This window comes from Euwallacea similis, chromosome 2, assembly GCF_039881205.1.
Source record: "Euwallacea similis isolate ESF13 chromosome 2, ESF131.1, whole genome shotgun sequence".
Lineage (NCBI taxonomy): Eukaryota > Metazoa > Arthropoda > Insecta > Coleoptera > Curculionidae > Euwallacea > Euwallacea similis.
The window spans coordinates 6,979,484-7,000,148 of NC_089610.1; the positions used below are offsets into that span (position 1 = coordinate 6,979,484).

The window sequence follows — 20,665 nt, forward strand, 5'->3', positions numbered from 1 at the left end:
GCAATCGGTGGAATAGACGAAGCTCTTCTATAAAATATATAATTATGAAACTATTTTATTCAAACAAAAAATCGGTTTAAATAAGTTCTGCCTTAATCTCTCCTTGAAGAAGTTTTCCCCTTTATCTGGACAAATTCGCATTCAAATTTTAATAGTTCGGGTGACTTTTTTTTGTGATATTTTCTTGGGTCCACTTAAATTTTTTGCAAAATTTGAGTTTTAATCATCAGATTGTTCATATCTATAAAAAGTGCTCGCAGCAGCGATTTGAAGTGATCGGCTCAAAACAGAAAAATAAATAAATTTTATGGAAACGCTTGCAAAAACGTCAAAATTGATTTCAAATTCATTGCACATCAAACTTAAAAATCAAAGAATATTTTTTAATTTTGCTCCAATAAATTATAATGTCTGACCACTGTTGATATCGACCGATGACACAATATAATGGTAAGAGCCACATACATAGCATAAAATCGTCCTTTTCTGCTACACATTCTTAAACGAAGACAGAAGATGTAGCGTACGTGTCAACAGCATCTAGAGCCTACTGTACTGTTTAGCTTGTCACAATGGGGTGAAATGAGAATTTTAACAGTGAAAGCAAAAATTTGGCTTATGCATTGGAGTTTGGAGTTTCCAGAATTTGAATCTTACCCAATATGTATTGGTAAAAGCTTGTAATCCGAATACCATGAATGGGTAAATTATTGGTTATGGGTTTAAATTGAATTAAAAAATCAAGTTTTAATGATATTTAAGTTTCTGCCTTTAATAATTTTGTCAGAACCACATAGAACATGCGTTCGCAAAAGTTTTTTTAATCATTTTGTAGTTCAATTTAAATATCGTGAATCGAAATGATTTATATTAGTTCTTCCAAACGTTTCAACAACTGTACGTGTATGTAATACACAAAATAAGAAAGTACCGCAATGAAATAATTAAAAAATCCATTCGCATGGCAAGGCCTATTCGCTTGGGATCACTCCGTAACAATAATAGCTGCCATTGCACCAGAAAGGCTTCCTTAAGAAAAATTGCTCTCTATATAGAAGTTTAAAGAAACCTCGTTGCCTTTTACGATTTTAATTGCCTTAATAAGTGCCTAACTTTCTCCATTAAGCAATAAATTAGATACGTGTGTCATTCGCACATGTGAGCCGCCCGTATGTAATTATTATACCGCTTTATCGGTCAATAAAAACAATATCCTGTAATGGCATGTGGGAAGACATCAGAATGGTAATTGACCTCTGTGGCACTCCCGTAATTAACACAGTCTCAAGTGAAATATTTCAGTTTAAGTGAAAACAGCATGTAGAAGCTTTCCTCAGATCTGAAACTATTACCATCCCATCAACGTCGACGCAAGCAGACGTTCTAATTTACTCCTTGCCCCATAAAACTCTCGAAAATCACTCCTTCCTGTTATCTCAACTAACGTCTTAATGAAAATAGACTTAAAAACACAAATTTAGGACATTTTCTAAATGATTTCCTTGGGGTTTGCTTTTAAAAATAGCTCGAAAGTGCTGCACGCACACACACCGGTTAAATTTGACTTCTACGGGAGGAGTTCATAAGTTGTCAACCAGGGATTCGCGAAGCCCAAGTAACGAAATTATAACATCCCGTAATTAAAGTCTGGGCATGACGATTGATAAGGAAGCAAACACTCGTTTCTTTCATTTGCTTTTTAAGCTTAGTACCTCAGGAAGTGTTTGTTTATTATAATATTTACTTAACGGAGGTACTTAACATCTTATTTACACAAACAAGCGCACCGCCTTTACATTATACAGGGTGTTCCAAAAAGGCTATGCCAAACTTAAGGATGTTGTAGGGGGCATTGCGGTAAACAATTTTTGCATAGAAATCCCTAGTCAGAAATGAGCCGTTTTAGCCCTAATATCATTTTTGTTCAAAAGACTTTGACATTCAACTTAGGTGAATAGAATAAAAACAAATAAAATAAATAGTTTTTTTGTCTGTCTTGTTTTATTAATGACGTTTATTGAAAAAAGATACAGGATAGAATATGGTTCCAACAAGACGACGCACTTGCAATTTGCTCGTACTGTGCAATCTAAACCAACATTTTTATGGGAAATCGATAGGAAGAGGCGGACCTATCAGGTGGCCAGCGCGAAATCCCGATTTAAGCCCGTTGGATTTTTTCCTCTCGGGTTACATCAAGTCGTTAGAGCATGAAATTTCTGTAGCTATCCAAAAGGAATTGTTGAGAAGAGTAATGACGGTCTCTCTGTTCGTACAGCAAGATCCGTACATCTTACAACGGATGCGAGATTCAGTGATTCAAAGAACAAATTTGTGTTATCAGGTTGAGGGTTGTCATTTTGAATTTTTATTATATTTTTTTGCGTTATCTGTAAGTCTTTTGATGTCAATGAGTTAACATTACGTTTTTGACAAAAACGAATCCCAAACAGCTAATTTTTTACTAGTTTCTATGCAAAAATTGTTCATCGCAATGTCCCCTTAAGTTTGTCGCAACCCTTTTGGAACACCCTGTACGCTTTAAAACTCAGTTTGCCCATGGGCGAACTTATCAAAAAAAACCTAATATACTATAGCAAGTTTATCACGGCCCTATCTCAAAACAACACATCCTGTCTATACCACGTTTTATTGGACAATCTCATTTATCAGTTTTAAAGCACCGTATTATTGTTTTCCGTACCTTTATCCGTATCAGTTTCCCGTTTACCTATTGTATAATTACTCGATGCAAATCTGCCACATCCTGTGTATGGTATTGACTTACTCGTAGGAGGATCCAATGATAAACAATTTACCACTCTATAAAGCGGCCACACAGAAGAATTAATTAGTACATATCAACGATTCTTTCTCTGGGGCGCCACACGAGATTACGACTTCCTGTGGCATTAAAGGGCCGAGGTGAATGGGCCAGGGGGTGCCTTCTTGACACATCCCACTGGGGCGTCAAGCCCCATAATGGCTCTCTTTCAATCGAAAATAGTTGCGGATGTTCTGGCGGAAATAACATACGCTCAGAAACACCCTTTCCTGTACCGCGGGGTTTTAGGGGTTGTTGCATATTCGGCCCTTTTATTTTTCAAACGGGATATCCTGTTTTTAGGAAACGTGTGTTTGTGTATATTTCGGATTTATTTGCTTCGAATTTTTCATCTTAGCTGTTCTTTAAACTTGGTGCTTCTGAAATGGCAGAGTGGGCACTGCAGGGTGGTCCGAGTTCCAGAAACCTAATTGGCATTGAGATCTCAGGAACTATAGGATGATCCACAAAGGTATTTTGAAGTTATCGTCATTTTTCTTGTGCCATTCGTGCAGCGTTTGGACAACCGCCAGGTCTAGACATTGAGGTTCGATTATGGAGAATTATATGGACGCACAACGCAAAGAAATTGCGAAAATTCAGCACTGCAATGGTGAAAGATTTGAGGAGTCCATTCGAAAATGTCGTGGATTTCTTCGGTCACTATGACGCACTTTTTCACAGTACCATGGACCGATCAATCGATAAATTTGAAGCGATTGAGTCAGTTCAAGCCCAGAAGAGACCTGTTCATGATCATTTAGCTCGGCGTAATGAAAATATTGCAAGTTAGTAAGAATATCGACCAGACTCCTTCCACCTCGATTTGCCATCTTCTCAGGAGTTGAGAGTTTCACGAAGCACTATACAGCGAATTTTGACTAAAGATCTCTATTTGCAAGCTTTCAAGATTCAGTTGATACAACATTTAAAGCTAGTAGACCATGCACAGCATCGAACGTTCACAGAATTGATGTTAAAGCAACAAGTGAATGGTGATTTTTCGAAAAAAATCATCTTCCTTGATGAGGCGCATTTCCATCTTGATGGCTATGTCAACAAACAAAATTGTCGCATCTGGGGAGCTGAGAATCCAAGAGTGATTCAACGCCCATACATCCACCACGAGCCACTGTTTGATGGACATCGTGGATTGGTGAAGTGATTGGACCCTTCTTCCTCGGCTGGTCAAGGGGGCACCGTCAACGACGGTCACTATTGTGAATTGATAAACAATTCCTCTGGACTCGAATTGTTGCAATGAATCTTGCGGACATGTGGTTTCAACGGGACGGCGTAGCCTGTCGCACAGCAAACGAAATAATTGAATTGTCGAAGACGAAATTTCAAGGGAGAATTATCATCTCGCGCTGCGGCAACGTGACATGGCCACCGCGATCATACGATTTGATGCCGTTGGATTTTTTTTCTTTGTGGTTTTTTGAAAGGAAAGGTGTTTGTCGATAATCTAAGAACAATTCCTGAACTGAAAATCAACGCGCAATTGATGAAATTGAGCAGTTACTATGCCAAAATGTGGAAAACTTTCAAATTTGGGTTAGAATTGTAAGCTTCTTGCTTTTGTTTTGTGGTCTAAAATGCTAAAAAAAACATATTGGAGTCAGAAAACGAAGTTCGGTAGTTCTAATTTGAGGGAAAAAAAATTAAAAAATCGCATAAAAATGCCGAATTCAAGGCGGAAGGAAAACATCCTAGTTTTGCTTCGTGCTCAAAGGGATTAAAAAAATAAAAATTTCGGACAGAGGGTCAAACTCTGCAGTTTTACTCGGCGGTCTTTAAATGGTTAAAAAGTCGATTTTCAGCAAAAAACAAAATTTACTAAGACTACTAAAAACTAAGTTATTAAAGCGTCGAGAATTTTAGTCAGAATGAAAGTCTTTCTGAAACCGAAGCACTAAAATCGTTCGAATTTAACCAGAATTAAGCTGATTAATATCGACGATAAGTTAACGATGCGCATTGGCGCAGATGGCCTGCGTTGAGCACCTCCTTTGAGGATTAAGTAAGACCTCGTGCCCACGTAATGCAACCCCAATTTGGCGCCAGTTTCGTAGCCAGTCTAGCTTTACGGCACCGAATGCGAAGTTTTCCTTCACGTCCTTCTGATGCAAATTCACTTCCTTTTCCTCTGCCCACCTAAGCGATAACTTTTCTTTATGATTCCTTGTTCTTGCTCCATTATTAAAAATATTTGCCAGTGCATGAAAGAAACTAATGTCTGTTGAATCCTAATTAATGAAATTTAAATAAAGGAATACCTCCTTAGCCCCCGAACAAAAGGAAGGCTCTTATACATTATTAATAGACGCGCGCTCGTTCAAATTACCTCTTTTGTTCATTGTATTATAATAAACCATTATTTTTAGGATATCCTGTATTTATATTTTATAATAAGCGAACTTACTACTGCGCGGTCTTAATTACTCTATGCGGCGCAAGACTTTACCCAGACGAGCACCCACGGAAATCTTCCCAAAGGAAGGAAGAAATCAATTTTGCAATTCTATTGTTTTTTTTTTGCTTTTAGAGGCCGAGATAAACTATTGTTTGGTAGGAGATGTCACGGGAGAAAATACAGTGCAATTTGCGGCGTTTCCTTTGCCTATGGCAATGTCTCGTTAACGCGATTTTGTGGCATTGATTATGTTATTTAAATGTGTGGGTCAAGGTATCGAGTGTTCTTGAAACACACTGCGTGACACGGAAAAGAGAACACACCGTAAAAATGGCTGTTCATATAAATACTAAAAAAAAAACTGGTTTTTCAAAAGTGGAGCAACGAATCAGCCTTATGGGGCCAGAATTATTTACCGGCGAACAGTGCTTCTAGAAGGTGGTCTTCGATTTGTCCAATATGTCTAGGAACAGAAGGTTCGCCACTAAATTGAACCGAAAATTAAATGCCGTGGCCAGTTACAAAGAAGGAGGAAGGAAGGAGGTTCAGGAACGCGTCGAAGACCTACAGAACCCCAAGAGCGCCGCCTCAGACTTTTAGCGCTAAGAGATAAGTTCGCCTCTTCGAGAATATGGACGGCGATGCGAAGCATTTGCCCCATTTTTTGCTATCTCTTACCCTTCCTTATCGACAAAATCGACTGCAGTGGTGCAGAGAACGGGTGCCTGGAATGGGATACTGCAATCTTCAGCGTCGAATCCAGATTTTGTCTGGGTGTGCATGATGGCCGAGGAAGAGTGAGAAGGCGACGAGGAGCACCACACTGTAGGGATAATGGTGTGGGGTGCTATAGCTCATGGCAGCAGGTCATCTTTGGTTTTCATCGGAGGCAATATAATCGCTCAACGCTGCATCCAAGAAGTCTTGGAGCAGCATCTTCTGCCCTACTTCAGGACACTCCACAATACAGTTTTTTTAACAAGATAATGTACGACCACATATGGCTCGGTTTACTAAGGATTTCCTCCAACAAAATGAAATCGATTTGTTTCCTTGGCCGCCCCGATCTCCAGATCTATCACCAATCGAACATGTTTGGGATATTTGGGGTAGAAGATTACCCCATCCCTTACAAACCCTAGCGGCGTTAGGTAATGCCGTACAGATAGCTTGGAATGAGATCAATCAAGGGGACATCGATTATTTCATCGAATCAATGTTTAAACGTGTCAAGGAGTGGATAAGAAAACGTGAAGGGTCAACATACTATTAAGTTTTTTTCGGGTTTTAATTATCAAATTTGTTTAATTTTTTATCAAGTCACTTATGTTAGTATAAGATACGTGCATGCTAAAAATTATTTGCATCAAACCTTTTTTACGGTGTGTTTTCTGTTCTATGCCACGCAGTATACATTCGAAAAAGAAGAAACTTTGATACGTATTATTTAATAATCCTTAAACTAAAGCAAGCATCGCTATTACTACCTTCTGAGCAGGACTTCGCCCTCTTAAGTAATGAAAATATTATATACAATGTAATTCAAATTGAATGTAGGTGTATAGGTACACATCTTAAGAACTACAGAAGATAGAAAAATAATTAAATGGAAAAAGTTGAAAGGAATGTAATGGCCAATTCGATGTTGTTTTGAAAATGTTTATGAGGTACTTTCAAAAAACCAAAAACTTGCTTTTTTCGAAAAAGCTCTGTAAATTCCAGAATTCGACCTATTTTTCAACCTTGTAAAAGCACTGTTAGAACAATTTTTCTCGAGCGATCCATCTGCGAATTAAATTATTATTAACGACGTTTCGATTCTAAATGTCATCATCGGCTTTGTAATTTCATATGATCACCATGATTCTTTTCTTAGCTCCGCCGGAAATAACTTTTTATTTCCTTTTCAGTAAGTTCGTACACTCTATACAGAAATATTCAGGTTTTACGTCAAAAATCGATAGTTAGTAGCAAGTATAGCAAGACTAGAGATTAGAAAACATTAGTTGATCTCAATTTTAGCCGCTTCTTGTATTTTATGCGTCAGTTTTTTGGGAACTTGAAGAGCAACTTTACTGAAGACGCAAACCATATTAATAGCTTTGATGAGCTTTATCAAAGTGCGCTGAACAGGTGGCTCTTTTTCGCTCAGATCCCGAGACATCGACTAGCTTTAATACTGATTTTCTCAACTTTAAGGGTGCATCGAAACGAAGGTTCTTCAAAGGTGCCAGAGCCCTTGAATACACAGAGGTGACAATGCCTTCGCAGATTTGATAAACATTTTCCATTCGGCAATTTATAGGACTTTCACGAAAATGCGAGTGGTGATTGAGGTCCCTTCAGATTTTTCCACTTAAAAATGTTTCTAGCTCTTGCAGTTCCCAAGATGGCCACACATAGGGGCTTAATTTTGGCCACCCTGTATGGTTCTCGATGTGCCTACGCTCAGTTTCAGTCAGTTGATTTTGTCATCTGTATTTTGGGAAAGTTGATGACCAAACTTATCGTGACATGCCACTTTGCCAACCGAAAAGTGCGTGCCTTCCATATAGGGCAAAAGTAACGATGATGCGTTCGAGGGCGATATTTTTACATACTAAATAGGAACGCGTGTTGTTGGAGCCAACGTATATTATACTTCGAAAGGACATGGACGCGGCACAGGATATCCGTATCCTTGGTTACATAAAAGCTATATAAAAGCATCCAAAACAGGAAAAGGAAATATATTATCACCCGATTTTCAATTGCCATTATCGTTCTTTTTTCCGTTTCATTCAATATGCACAAAATGCAAAAATCCTGTGTATTTTTCGGGTTTTATGTGAGTCGATAATGAACAGAATTAATTTATTTAATAATACCCGCGGAATATGATGATTCAAGACGCACGTGAGGTCATATATTAACATACAACATTGCAAAACTTCCCGTCTTTGGAGACGCAAGTTCATCGGTACTTTTGCGCAATCTACGTGGATATTAATACGTTTAGGATCCTTATTGCCATTCGACCTAATAATAAACCTTGCACACCGGAAGCTATTAAGACGGTCATTTATTACCAACCATCTGAGGTAATTATTCGTCTGAAATAATTAAGTTTTGGGGTCGAAGTTGATTGATCCGAAAACGATTTTTCAATAAGCAGTCCCCTAATTGTCATTTAATAGCCTGGGCGGTTGGGTTCCAGGTACTTAACGTTAACTGATGAGGGAAAATATGAATTGTATTAGCAGTAATAGGATTAAACGATGAGTAAATGTCTTTGGCAACTGGCTTATATTAGTCCTCCTTTAAGGAAAACTTCGGTTAGGCAGTTCAGATAAACGTAAAATTAACCTCAACGCCCTGAACTGACTCTAAAAACATTGATAACAATTTAACCCTGCAAATGCCGGAAAGAAGAATTAATCTGAAATAAACATCATTTAGCCCTTCGCCCATTGGAATTTGCCACCATCGCGCCAACGTCATTGAATTGAAGCCAGCGCCAGCTACCCCGCCTCATATGGCCGTCTTACTTTATTGTACGAATTTAAATGAACACGAAAGCCGCAGTATTGATCCTGTTATTCTGTGTAGACAAATAGGCTTTGGATGCAGTTGGGACATACGTCACATCTTTTGTCTGGATTTAGCAGAGTATGTCAGAAAAGGATGGTTACATACTATGCGGCTTTGAACAGTTGATTGATTCATGGATTGATACAGACAGTGGTGGCAAATGATAGTTTAAGTTGACAAAACTTTTTTCCTAAATTTTTAGTTTGATATTGAACGATTTTGGTGCTGATTTTTACTTGTTCTAAAGGGGTCTTCAAGCCATTTATTTCAGATTATCTTTTCTAATAATGCTTCTATAAATCAACAATCCTATGATTACGGTTTTAATTTTGGAAGAAGTTTATTTAAAGGAAAAAAGGGATATTTCGCATAGAAAATGTTCCGAACTATTGGAATTTCAGTTCAAATGAAACATACTTTCTCGCACTAGTGCGAGAAGAAAATCAGGTGCCGTTTTCTTGCGAAAGTAACATCGACAGTTACTTCTCTGTACTGATCACCTGAAAGTGCCTAGCCGCATCTGCTCATCAAATAGAGAATTTGAGAGCACAATATATCCCTAGGAAAAACTATACTGGCTCCAAGTCTTGCGGAAAACCTTTTTTCCACACCTGATCCTTGCCCAAACTCTGCTTCGCGGTTCCCGTCGTTCGTCCAACGGCAGTCGCGTGCGGGAAAGTACCGCTTTCCGCACTCGTTAGGAAAACAACCATTTGCATGGAAAGAAAGATGATCGAAAGTTTTCCAGTTCGAGTTATTCAATTGTTAAAATAATTGGATTATCCCCTCGCTACTTTCAGGCCGAAATTATTCAAACGCAGGCAAATGTTGCAGGAGCTTACAGCCCCTGATGGTAAATTGCAAATGAAGCCAATAGCAGCACTTAGCTCGGCTTTTACTTTCTACACATGCAAACTCATGCTCACCTTTAGATAGACAGATCTAGCCTTCAACTAAAGCTGCACAGCTCCGAGCCAGAAACGAGCACTGCCCAGGAAACAAAAAAATCGTACGATCCTCGTAGCTGTTCCTGAGATATCACACTATACAGTACCAGGAAACACGAAAGCTTAATTATATTTCCTTGAGCGCAACCGTACTCCACGACAGACCGATTTAGAATGAATGAAAGCTAGGAATGCGAGTGAATGAAGCTTTACGCTTTGGGTGCATAACACGTGCTAGGGTATGACATTCTTGGAAAGCTAGGAATCCTATTGGCTGAAAACCTGAGGGAGGGGGAAGGCGACGTCGTGGTTTGTTTTGATTTAAACAGACTATATGACCCTGAAGTACAAGGATACAAGCACCGTTTTGTACGGATTTGATTGATGGGAAAAATACCTAAACTTACACTACTTTGGGTCTAATAATTTTGTTAAAACTCTTTTCATGCAAGGAATGTTCAGAGGAATAGTGTGTGCATCAGTCAACATTGGAAATTTAAGTTTTATGTTTCAAGTAACTGAAAAATCCAAATAGTTCTTAATTAGCAGTGCAAACAATTAATAATGCACTTAGTTGGGTGTCTGAGCGCACGTTAGATCGAGAATATCCCTTCTATGGCAAACGTTCGAACGATTAATCTCTGTCTGAAAATCCGGATTTTTAATTACTTCTTTTAATGCCATATGCAACAATCTCCATTAAAAAACCTATTACCGGAAACTACCCTTAACTGGACGCGTCCGGCCTCAGCACACATTAGGGGAGGTCTCCAATGAGCTCTAATATCCCTTTTGTACATTCGGACAGCACGTAGGGCGGAAGTCGATTGTTAAGGTGCTAAAAACAGGAAACGGATATTCCTGGTCCCACAAATTGGCTAAAGAAGCGGGTTTTGTTCCAAAAGAAAAGACTGGGAAACGTTCAATTGAAGCCAAACGAGGAAACGCAAATAGATGTTTACTGTTGTCGTTTCGGTGGGAATTGGGCTTAATTCTATAGTTTGCATGCTGTTTCGTGGGTTTTAAAATGCCTGAACCAAAAAAGCACTTCGTGTAGGCGACTTCACTTTTATGGTAAACTTCTTATTAGTATGGAATACTAATGCTTCCTGTGATTCAGTTTTCCATTTACTTGACAAGCTCATTTTTTCCTTTTATAGTCGGAGAGGTCTTGGGAAACGTTTATGACTCATTCAACAGCGATTCACAAAACTCGCTTTGCAACGCTTTTTTGCAATTCACACAGCGATTCGATACTGCAAACGTAAATGCCATAAACTCCAGATGTGGCCCGAAAATTCAAGTTTTTGTTCGCTGCGTCGCTGTTGCACCCGCGCCCCTAACTTCCATTTCATTTACAAGAATCTGATATAAAAATCGGCCGACCTAACGATGCCACCACTAACCCTTCATTTGAAAGTTTAGAAATTGCCCTTCAAACGCTGAAATTCCCACAACGATCGCTCAATTAAGAACGTCGTGGCAGGAGCGAGCGCGTGAGCTGCTCAAAGTTGGGAAGCGCCAACTTTGAGCGAGCGCGTGAGCCCCTCAAATTTGGGAAGCGCCAACTTTGAGTGGCTCATTTTTGCAACTTTTTTGGTTTTCGCACTGATTTTACATTAAAAGCTTTCTTTTGGCGTCTCTTTCTTTCTTAAAGCTCTAAAAGGGGGAAACTTCGCGCTCTGGCAGAACTTTGACCCGCTGCAAACCTCAGTTCGTTCTGGATGTTGAAACGAACGTAGCTGCGATGGAAAGGCTCGTAGCCAGACGTCTTGAGAAACGCTTATGACTCATTCAACAGCGATTTATAAAACCCGATTTACGGTACTTCATTGCCATTCACATACTGATTTGACACGACACAATAAAACCCGGTTGTGCTCCAAAAATTTACGATTTTATTGCCTTCCTTCGTTTGGCCGTTGTTGCGTTCGCGTCACTAATTTCCATTTCCGACTTAACTTCAGCTCCGAGACTTCTTTTCTCGGGATTTGCCGACAAAACAATCATGCGTTTGACACCTGTCGAAAGAAGCATCAGCAAACAGTAAGGTGGTAAAATTAAGAGGAAGTGATGGGTCTGAAAGTAGAAGCGCAGATCGTCTGCACCAACCAGGCTCCAGTAATCGCCCACTTTACTGATCTCTGAATGACTCGGACTTTAGGGCATGCGCAGATCTTTAAGTATTGGCACCTCAAAGCTTAGAAAAGTGACAGAAGATTGTTTCGTTTGCATCAACTGAGGAGGAAGCTTTTGGTGTAGACGGGCTATTTCTCGGGTCACAATCTCTTGCTTGTATTTAACACAGATGCTTCCGGATCTGTTCACAAAAGAACAGTAAAAACCGGTAAAAGTATATTGCCTCAAACTGCGAAGAAAATCCTTTCGTCGTGGTAGTAAAAGGCGAAAACTTTTGGTATTCACGTCCGTCAAACAACTGCGCTTTCAGTTCGGTAGTTTGCACGTCGTTAGTGGATTACGATGTTGCTAAAGTCCTTGGGAGTTAGAGAAAGTTAAGAAAGACTATTTTTTTACTGGAGGATATCGCTCCTTGGATCTTCCATCTATGGAAAGAAGGGCCCGACCGCTCAAGTCCCGAAAAGCGGACTCCGGGTCTAAAAATGGATCGGAGGCTACTGGCAAGTCCGGTAGTTTTGCAGTCCCGTACGTCGCTTCAATTTGGAAAGACATTGGCAAGAATAAAGTACGCAGACGGAAACTGGACAGGATTAACCGTAGATTGTCCATAAGCATCGCATCAACCTACAAGGTTACCTCTATGGAGACGTGCAAGCGATGGTGAGAATGTCACTGATGGACCAGCTGGTCAAAGAAAGAACGGAAATATACTAGAACTGCTGGTACTGTGACCGAGTGGACAGCTCAGAGGACACAATATTGAGTATCTCATGTTCGAAACGGAGAGAGAGCAGGCGAAATCGGCATGCAACGTCGGGTGAAACACAACGTAGCGGAGATCATGATAAGTGAAGAAAAATGATGGGCAGCGATAGTGAGAATGCTGGAAGGAATCATGAAGAGCGAAGCAGAGGAAGAGCAGAGAAGAAAAACCGAAAAGAGAAGAAAAAATCGAAGGATAAGTTTAGGACTTACGTGGGAGAGTGAAGGCAATCCAAGAAGAACTAGGATGCCAGGATGCTGTCGTCTGAAGTAATGCCAAACGGGGCTCCAGATAGATTAAGGCAGGAAGAGAGGAGGTTCTAGTGGATAGATGTTCCTTCCAGGGACGAATGCCACTCAACCAAAACGACAGGCTGGATACCTATGTAGGTTTCCTCCTTTATAAAAAAAATCAAAAAATTTACCCCAGATACCAACCTCCGAAAGGGACACCCCGCCCAACTCTCTGCACTCCTCAAAAATTCCTTCACCTTTGGGCTAGAGCTAATCTGAACTAATAACTAATTTAATCTGTCATCAGAGGGTTTCCCTAGCTGTGAACCCCAGACCACTCCCTTCTTGCGTCCTCATATCCTAATTAACCACGTACTCAGGTTTCAAGCAAAGAAACGAGACCGCGGTGATGTCTTGGCACAGTAACTTCTCTGAATGCAAAAATAATTCACATGAAAAACTATAACACATTCGTTGAGAACGTGAATAGACTCGGAATATAAAAGAAGGAAATACCAGTCGAGCGAACGAGGCCTATCAAGTTCTAGATCGGAATTTTACCTACTTCTAAAAAACCACTCGAGCGGAATTTTTATTACAAGGGACGTCGAGAAGGGTAGGAATTTTTGGGGGTAATGAAAATTGCCTGTGGAATTTATCAAATTTCGAATCGGCAGAGAGGAAAAATTAATTGTACCCCCGCTAATGTCAGACAGGAAACATGCCTTAAGCTGCTTTTTAACAGAATTCCTCGCTTTCGGTTTCAGTCTTACACGAACGAAAAACGAACGATTTCATCACACTCAATCGCAATTAGGCGATTTCCTTGAGGGTTAAATGTGAACTACTCACACATGTAGGTACCCTTTCCTAGATATACAGGGTGTAACTTAAGTGATGTCATTAATTTTAAGGGGTGATTCCTTGTCATATTTTATGAAAAAATGTTCATATAAATATGTGCCCCAACTTACACCATTTTCGAGGTACAGGGTGTCAACATTTTATTAAAAAATCGATTTTTTAATAATTATTTAAAAAAACTTTGCTGATTTTGATGAAGCTTGGCATGTTTATTAGCATTAATAGGGGACTACGTTTGATGTTATTACATTTTAAATAATAATTCCAGTGGCGTCGCAAATGGTTACCTGATTGATATTTATGGTGTGATTATTGTACGCCACCGTTTTTTCTCAATTTGATATTTGTATCAGATCAAATAATTAAAAATACAACTTTCTTGTCCTTTGACTTTTTTGGTGACTTAATTTTTGGGAAAAAAATAAAAACTTACTTGACTTTGAAATCACACCATAAATATCAATCAGGTAACCATTTGCGACGCCACTGGAATTATTACTTAAAATGTAATAACATCAAACGTAACCCCTTATTAATGCTAACAATTATGCCAAGTTTCATCAAAATCGGCGCAAAGCTTTTTGAATAATTAATAAAAAAATCGATTTTTTAATAAAACTTTGACACTCTGTATCTAAAAAGAATGCAAGTTAGAACACATTTTTAAATGAATATTTTTTCATAAAATATAACAAGGAATCACCTCTTAAAATTAATGTCATCACTTAAGTTACACCCTGTATACAGGTTGTTTCATAATAGTATGTCAAAAAAAGTGGGGGTAAATCTGTGGATGAATTATGAATGTGGATGTGAATTTTCACATGAACATGGGTCCGTTCTCGCTTCCTGTCTGAAATACAGGGTGATAAAAAAATGTTCATTTTTTCCTAGTTCCTAGTAAGTATTAAATATTTTCATGGGGGGGAAGCATGGAGTAGGTGTATAGGTACAACTTTTAAGGGAAAACAATATTTTTAATTTCATCAGTGGCGTCTCCACTGATGTGGCCCCGAACATTTTAAACGAAAAGTATGATATGCTACTGGTTCTCAACAAGCTCAAGGCTCAACCCTGGGGGTCTCGGCAACTATAAAAGATAGGAGATCGGTTAAAATGGGACATAGTTGCGCAGTTCGAAGTTCGAGGATGTGCCGTTTAAAAATTCAAAAAATTCCCAACACTTTCGGAGGTATTCGGAAAAACCGAAATTTTGGAAAAACAAATTTCGCTCGAGTTGGCTACAGTTACAAAATTAATAGAAATTTATGAACGAAATGCGTTTTTCAAGTGAATAAAAACCGATTTGGTTCGCACCAAAATGTACAAGAGCAGAAGCCGAAATGGCAACGAAGAGGGAATTTTACAGGAGGTGAGTAAAATGTCGAAACCTCCTCAAGAATCGTGGCAACTTTCAGCGACCGGCACGTCGACGAGATCTTTTCCATTAGATTATTTTTAAAGCCAAATTGGCACGTGTTTACCGATCAGCTCCTGAGGTCTGTTTTGCTCGTTCAAAAACTTCTTAGTACGGGAGTACCGTAACCGTTTCCTATTAAGGACAACACATTGGCTTCTGGCAACAGCCGAACTCCCCTTTCGCTCACGGACTTCCTCGACACCCCTGGAATATTAATAGGTTCATCAATTTCTTTGCCCCCCAAGCCAAAAGGCGCATCTCTGACCGTGATAAACAGTATCCGGCACCGGGGGCCCTATCTTTTTGGTCGTGTATTTGAGGAATTCCGTCGACAAGCAGCTTTTGATGCATAGCTTATTAGGCGCATACCGGATGTCGAAGTGCGGATTTTGGAGATTTTGTTAATAGTTTTCCTGTTCTTGAAAAAACCGTAAAATTCATGTATTCCCGGCGAGGCACACTTCCACACGCTTCAGGTAACATCTTTTGTGAAAAAAGTTATATCTCATTTCTTCGGATTTTCGTACGAATCCCTCTACGGAGGGCTCACCTTTTACCTGGTTGACCACAAGAAATGCATCTATATGAGGCAGATGTTCATGGTTTTCGTCATTCTTTAGCTGTCAGCTGCTTCTAGATACGATCTTCACGCGAACAAAAATAATACACATTAAAGCTATTAAAAGCGACTATATTTGCCAAGCAAACGGATAAAGGCTGCTTCCAGACAGGAAGTCCTAAAACGCAAATAAAACACATGGAAACAGATTTTCGACACTGACCACACAAATTGGATTTGTATATTTTTTTACGATCCTCGGGGGTCTGACAGGATGTCGCCAGGCTAATTCCCAATAATATTAAGATTACTGCTTCCATAAAACTTGTGTGGGTAAACAGGACTTTATTGGCGAACAAACAAACAAGGATTTTGTCAAAGCAGAAATACCAACAAACAAATTTAACCAAAATCCCCCGATTCCTCGATCAGGCGAGGGTACCTGATTGTGCTCTTGTTATGGGCCTTAAGGATTTAAATACGGGCAATAATCCTCGCAACAAAAGGTTGGAGCAGGAAGTCTTTTAAAATACTCTAACAACCATCTTCCTTATTTAAGAAATAAGGATATAAGTGTGTGTAATCGCGTTGATCGTTCAAGACCTCTGGGATCGAGGCCTGCTTAGATTAGATGTTTTAGAAAAAAAGTTTCCTTCTTATGTGGAGACTTGCAGAAATTGAAAAAGTGATACTTTGTGAAGGTTCAAGCTAAAATAGTGAAGAATTTAAGAAAGGTACGAAATTCCTTTCGTGGGAAAAAGTAGGTGCCTCCCGGCTTTGACAGTCTTCATTAGGAGCCAATATCTCGACAACGGTAATAGCCAAGCCTTGGGCTTTGCTCCTTTTGAAAGAGGAATTAGTCTATCATGCGTCCATTTATGGAGAATTCAATTTTATTTTGTTCCCATCCTACAGCTTATTATTGTAAGTTGTATAATTTAATCTCCATTATCTCCTAAAAAGGTAAAAAAAGTAAACGACCAACCTAGTTTTCCTTTAAATAAAACACCCCGCGTGTTCTCTAAAATAAAATATCTCCTTTCCTTGATTTCAAAAATCTATAGTTCGTTCATATTTTTTAACTAATGGGTAAACTAATACTAAATCAATAGCCCCTAACATTAACGGAACAATTAACGATATATTAACTTAATAATTCCATATGTTAACTTGAAATTTATGTTACGACATTTTGTGACAAATAAATGTGTGTGCAATATATAGTGCAAATAAGTGTGTGCAAATAAATCGCGGTCTTCATGACCAGTTAGATTGCCGGACTTAAATCCATTTAATTTTTTTCTTTGGGAACTTGTGAGATATTTATCAGTTATGTTACTAATTTTTAATGTTCTGGGCAAATAAAATCATCATCAGTTTCTGAGTGTTTTAATTAAAAAATTCAATATTTTATAAATACGAATATTTGTAGGTACGGTCCTGAAGTGGTTCCGCAAAATCTCTGGCTCCATCTTCACCACATTAGCGTAAACTTCGTTTTACTTCAAGTAGAGGTCTGTGAGAATTACCGACCAAATCCGAAGTACCATATTAAACTTGGCTGAGGATATTGGTTCGGCCATTGAATAATAGAGAGCGCTCTAATTTGAAGAATTTCTAACATTTAACTCGCGATTTTCTCGATATATTGGTGAATGAGATTTACAATGAATTACCATTCCACTTCAACAGTATCTTTAGAATACTTCTATTCCAATTTTAAGGCTCATTAGTCTTCAAACTCTACCTCTAAGTGACGTAATATATCACAGCCAAGTACATAATAGCTTTTTTCCATTAGTAACTTTACACCATTATTGTGTGTATTGAATGATGGCAAAGTACGTTTTCTCGCTATTTTTTCTAAAAACAGTTTAATAACGGCATATATGTATATGGTCCTTATTAACCCAGCATCATCATCTCATATTTATGGTTACCATGGAAATGAATGCCAATTTAAACGTCACCATTGTTGTTAGTTTTAAACGTTGTTACAGGGGTATAATTCATGTTTAAGTGAAAAAAATTGTATATACATCACGGTGGTGGAATAGTTATGACCTTCACGTCTTAGATCTCTTAGAGTCGCGCGCTTCGGGCTTTAAACTTGACGTTCGTATCCTAATAATGTACTTCACAACGTTAGTGTATAATGTAGTATTACGTAATAATTCATCTGACCTATCACTTCACAATGCCACATTATCCTCCTTACTTCATTAGACGTAACTGTTTCCATTGTAAATCGGATCGCTCTATGGAGCAAACAAGTCCTGAATATCAAGCCCGTTTTCTATTTTCTTCCTAATAGGCATGGTCGTCGACATTTATATGTCTTTGCTAACATTATCTCGCCATTAGCACGTTCAGTGCTAAAAGATATAAACGATTGTAGGTATTTCATTTAAAGCAAAGTTTAATTCTTTAATGGGCTATGACATTTTTTAGTTATTCTGGAGATACTTATTTAAATGTTAACGATCGATATTAGTCGTAAAGTGTAACTTTAGTTTTTTTAGGCATATCGACATCAATTTGCACTCACTAGCTGTATGTCTAGAAAGAAGGAAATCCAAAAAAATAATGCGAACAAATATCATTGGGAAAATTGCCCATTTGAGTCTAATGATAATAATAAATACTTCTTTTTTAGATTATAGATAGGGATCTCGAAATCTGAATGCCGAAAATTGAAATTTAAATTGACATCGTTGATAGGTTGTATATTTTATTCATCGAGTTTAGGAATTCTGGAGGAAATGGGAATTTGATTTAGTAATTTTACTTAAATATGTGTTACAAATGTATTCTTTAAATAATTAGTCAGCGATTGTGAACCTCGTAATCGACTTTTTTTAATTCAAGACACGACGATTTTCAATCCATGAAATGTTGCTTTTACTATAAAATTCTCATTTGGCACCACTGTGTCAATTTCATAGAAATGTGTTCAGCGCCACCTCCCCTGCATCATATAGCTGTCTTTGTTGATTATATGAGTGCAGGCGAAGACAAAAGCTACGACAATTCATTTCTGAAAAAGGCTCTGGATGCAGTAGTTACGTACGTTATATCTTTTGTCTTTATTTAAGAGAGTGTTCCAGTGAGGATGGTTATATGGTACGTAGTAGTTAATGCTGGATTAAGTCATAGGTATCGAATAGCGGTGACTAATAAGAGTTTAACCGGACAAAAGAGATTTTTTAAAAAATTTATAGAGTTTGGCAATTACGAATTATTTCGTTGATAATTTTCTTCAGTACTACAATTACTCCAGATTACTGCAATGAGATGTGAAAAAGGGAATTTCATAGGAAAAATACCTTGCATTGTAAAATTAGAGTTCAGACATTACTCAAGGTATTTATGATGATGATGTTCTTTAGTTTTCCATGTTTAATTGTGTTGTGGTTGCCCACACCAATAGCAATAATTTGAAATTTAATAATGATTATTAATAAGGTAAACATGAATTAATTAAATGATCAAGCTTCTTGTAATGCGCTAACCGGTTTGAAATACATTTATATGAACAAATATTAAGTGGTTTTATTTATCATTTCGGTTGGCGAAAAAAAAAGGATTTACCGATGTGGAGAGAAAACCGTTAGAGTTACATAAAGTGATTAATCATTATGGTACTATTTCAAGACAATGTTGCAGTGCACGTTAGTAGGCACCTACTCTTAATTGAATGTGTGTGTGATGTGCATCATTAGAAATAATTTGTGTGGTACTAAATATGGTATTTGGTTTTTTTGAGGGGAATATTAGGGTAAAGTTCACTTCAAGTTCCATCTACAACTTTTTCACCAAAAAACGGCGCCAACCTACATGCAAAAATTCGGCCAAACATCGATTATCTAATCGAATTACATTCCTACAAAAAACCTGTTGACAAATGTAACCAAGTAGTTTTATCAACTAATAAATCGTTGGTACGATCAAGAAGTTCGTCGATAACATTTGAGAAATCGGATTTTTGGAACGTGGGAGTCCAATGAAAAATTGATATTCTTCTTCCTCCTGACATAATGTATGCAGCATTTCGGTAATAGAGGTGAATAGTCTTGTACCGTTTAATCATCATTTAAACGAAAGTAGGTTGTACTATCTTTACGGTGATTCGTTTCTTACCTACACGCATGTCCAACATAATATCTAGCTGGGAATGTTAAATAACTAAGACTGAGCTACAACGTCGCGTTGCTTAAGATGGGACCAAAAAAGGCTTCGGTCCGCGGAATGTAAAGACGTCTTCTTAAATCAACATTTCAAAACAGACAAGGACAACAAAAAGGATGTCTCTTTTTTGGTCAAATGAGGCTCCCGCTTGACAAACCGCTGTACGCAATCATCTTCCCATCATTCTTCAAAATATCACTCATCCCCCCTTTCGGGTTCGCCGGTGTGGGTATTTTTATTTTAAATTGTCCGAAAATATGGCGGGCCATGGACAAAAACTAGTCTCAAAGGACGAAAACTGGCCGTCGACGCAATTGTCACCCGTAACTGATTAGTAGATAATGACCAGAACGGGCCACGCCCCCTTTAAAGAGAATGGTCCTCGGGCGCATCATCATCATCATCATCATCATCCGGTTTGTAAAAGTGGTACTTTTTTGGCTTTTTCGCGGTACCCGACCAGTTCGGGCCCAAATGGTTTCCGCGTACGTTTTTTGCGCCGCACCGGGTTTGTGCTTCTTTAATTAATTATGTTTAACAAGAGGTAGTTTGGCAAATTGTGCTTCTTCGAGGCACATTAGTTTAAATTGCCAGGCATTTTGTCCGATTACAGATAAGAAATATGAAAAACTACTTTCCACGTTACAATTCCATTGAACGAGTGATAATTATTCTGCTCACATAGGCGCACTTTCCTGAGCCTTAAACGTCAAGTGAGATTAAAGATTAGAACCGATCTATA

General features: G+C 38.4%; 1 protein-coding gene across 1 annotated transcript in view; it reads right to left on the minus strand.

Moving 5' to 3' along the window:
- Nucleotides 1-20,665, minus strand: part of edl (ETS-domain lacking) — a 51,186-nt gene that overhangs the window by 1,522 nt on the left and 28,999 nt on the right. The gene's annotated exons all lie outside the window — the stretch shown is intronic.